The sequence below is a fragment of the Dromiciops gliroides genome, chromosome 2 (genome assembly GCF_019393635.1).
Source record: "Dromiciops gliroides isolate mDroGli1 chromosome 2, mDroGli1.pri, whole genome shotgun sequence".
NCBI lineage: Eukaryota > Metazoa > Chordata > Mammalia > Microbiotheria > Microbiotheriidae > Dromiciops > Dromiciops gliroides.
In genome coordinates, this window is record NC_057862.1 from 88,251,013 (window position 1) to 88,254,734 (window position 3,722).

Sequence of the window (3,722 nt, forward strand, 5' to 3'; positions counted from 1 at the left end):
CAACATTCAAGCTCTGCTTTTTATACATTGCATAGAATGGCCTGCGCCTGGAATGCACAGCTTCCCCTCTACCTCTTAGAATACTTGGTTTCTTTCAAAGTTGAGTTCAAGTACTACTTTCCACGTGAAACCTTTCTTGAACTCCCAGATGCTAATGCCTTTTGTCTCCCTCCTCCAAATTATACTTATAGATATAAAGCCCCAGCCCTGCCCAGGTGGGCTTGAGGCAGTTCCCTGAAGCCTTCCCTAGTGCCTTGAACATCAGGTTTTATAGATGGGGGAAGACTTGAGTCCTAATTGGTCAAGAGAATCCAAATGCTGCACACCTATATAAAGGGCTTACTGAACTGATTCTAAATGCTCTTGGAAAAGACACAAAAAACATCACGTGAGATTGTGGAGAATAAAAGATTTGTCTGACAGGCTGGAGCTCCCTAAATGATGGACTTGTATGGGAGCTGGATCTATGATGCTCCTGATCTCCAGGGTATGCAATTCTTTTGCTACTGTTGTTGTTCACTTTTGTCCAACTCTTCAGGAGCCCATTTGGGGTTTTCTTTTGTTTTTTGTGTTTTTTTTGGGGGGGGGCAGGGCAGTGAGGGTTAAGTGACTTGCCCAGGGTCACACAGCTAGTAAGTGTCAAGTATCTGAGGTCAGATATAAACTCAGGTCCTCTTGAATCCAGGGCTGGTGCTTTATCCACTGCGCCACCTAGCTGCCCTTCTGGGACAAAGATATTGGAGTGTTTGCCATTTCCTTCTCCAGTTCATTTTACAGATGAGGAAACTGAGGCAAATGGAGTTAAGTGAGTTGCCCAGGGTCACACAACTAATAAGTGTTCAAGACTGGATTTGAACTTAGGAAGCTGAGTCTTCTTGACTCTAGGCCCAGCACTCTATCTACTGTGCCACCCTGACTTCCCTGGGTGAGATCATTCTTTTTTTCCTAGTTTTAACAGAGATCTTATTTTGCTCCCAGCTCAAGAGCTCAATTCCTCATTCTCCAGCAGTATATTCTAACCTGTAGAACTCCCGTTTCTATTTGCTGTTTTGTTTGGTTACTTGGATTTATTGGATATTCACTATTTTTGATAGTCTTTTGTGTAATTAGCATTTGGTAGAAATAGGTTAAGCTGGGGAAAATAAGTTTAGGGGGCTACTTCCTCTTTTAAGAGCAATTCAGTAAATAGTTTTCCTTTGAACCCTCCTTTGTATCCCTATACCAGAGATATTTGAAGGGTAGCAGTTAGAAATAATTCCATTCTGAAACCTTACTTGGAGACTGAGAGATTGCCCAGCCTTGGTTGCCTTAGACCTTCTCTCTCTCTCTCTCTCTCTCTCTCTCTCTCACTAATATGCTGGTGGTGTAGTCATACCTTTTCTTCTATTCTATGCAAAGCCGACAGATTTGTCAGTCAATAAACATTTATTAAGTACCTACTATGTGCCAGCATAGGCAGCAAAGTGGATAGAGTACCTGGCCTGAAGTCAAGAAAACCTGATTTCAAATGAGGCCTCAGACACTTACTAGCTGTGTGACCCTTGGCAGTTCACTTGACCCTATTTGCCTCAGTATCCTCATTTGTAAAATGAGCTAGACATCAGGATGACTGGAGATGGCGCCAGAGATTTTAAGGCAATTGGAGTTAAGTGACTTTCCCGGGGTCACATAGCTAGTAAATGTCTGAGGTGAGATTTGAACTCAGGTCCTCCTGATTCCAGGGCCAGTACTTTATCTACTGAAGTAGGGGCAGGTAGGTGGCACAGTAGATAGAGCACTAGCCCTGGATTCGGGAGGACCTGAGTACAAATCTCACCTCAGACACTTAACTAGCCGTGTGATCCTGGGAAAGTCACTTAACTCCAATTGCTTTAAACATCCAGGACATCTCCAGTTGTCTGAATGTATATCTTGCCACTGGACTCAGAAGGCTCTGGAGGAGAGAGTGAGGTTGGTGACCTTGCACAGCATCCCCCTCCCTTAAATCTAATTCACTGCAAATCATGGCAACACCCCATGTCATGGTCCTCTATGAGAATGAAGGACAAACAACAACAAAATCAGCTGGAGAAGGAAATGGCAAACAACTCTAGTATCTTTACCAAGAAAATCCCAAATGGGGTTCCAAAGAGTCAGACATGACAGACTGAACATATACCAGGCACTGTACTAATGCTGGGGATACAAAAAGAAGCCAAAAAATAGTCTCTGTCCTCACAGAGCTCACAATCTAATGAGGAGACAACAAGTAAACAAATATATACAAACAAGCTATATACAGGACCTCAGATCATATCTACTCATCACCCAAGAGTCACTTCTCTGTATTTAAATACCCTCTCCCAACCCCCAAATATATAGAACCAACATTCTGGAGGCCTTCCCCCAGTTCATTAGACCCTTGGACTCCATCTTATGTCTCACTTTTGTACATATAACCTTTACATACCCTTTCTGGACATATAAATATTTAATTATGTCTTTGTACCACTTTTTTTTTGCAGGGCAATGAGGGTTAAGTGACTTGCCCAAGGTCACACGGCTAGTAAGTGTCAAGTGTCTGAGGTTGTATTTGAACTCAGGTCCTCCTGAATCCAGGGCCAGTGCTTTATCCACTACACCACCTAGCTGCCCTCTGTACTGCTTCTTAATACCAATCATCTTTGGTAGCACCGTCTATTTATATCACACATGTGTCTTTCCACTGCCCTTTGGATGGATTACTATTTCAATTCTTTTGAAATCATGGTGCTATGACACTAAGCAGCTCATGATCATTAGAAGCACTTATGCAGAAAAAAAAATTTTAAAAAGCACTTATGTAATTTCCTAGTACAATCAAACATTTTCTATTCACCTCAGGGCTTAATTTATTCATTTGTAGCAGCTATCCCAAACACACACGTCTATACACTAAGAGAAATGAATATTAATGACAAATGATTTGGGGAGATTCAGAGTTCTGTCTCTTTTTCTAAAGTACTCATTTCAAAGCTCAGCCTTTGAAGGACAGGACAGATGATAGCAGATAGATTCAACATTCTCTTCAATTTAGGTATTGCTACCCCACCCAGATTTATAAGGATCTAATCTAAGGTGAAACTCCAGGCTTGGGTTGGGGATATAGATCTTTTGTCTAGATTTCCAGGCTGGAGGTAATTTGGAAGTAAATGACATGATAAAAAAGTTACAACCTCCAGCCCATCATTAGACTAGGACCACCTCTCATTATAATATTGTTTCTCATTAATTATTAACCAATCAGAATTGATTGGCACAATTAGGCACATCCATTCCTACAAGGGCATATAAACTCTGAGCCCACTGCCATGATTTATCTTTGATCCGAGACAGTCAAATGAACATTCCTTTTATTAATAATATGCTAGCATTATTTATTCCTAAGGACCCCAAACCCCTACCCCAATCCCCGTACCCCATTATTTCCCATGAAAAATAAAATATGGAAATTTCTGTATTTTCGTATGTTGTTTTATGAAGAATGAGGGGTAAAAAAGGTAATTGTGTATCTGTGTGTGAGGGTTGTTGCTAAGCAAAACCCACTAGTCTGGGACATCTGCATTAGAAACAGGCGTCACTAGAATACTTCCAGGACATACAAAAAGTTGAGAAGCGCAGGCGCGGGAGGGTGGAGACAACCTTTCCTTCCTAGCGGTTGCATCCGTCGGCTCTGTTTACAAACCAAACGCGTTTGGTGCCTC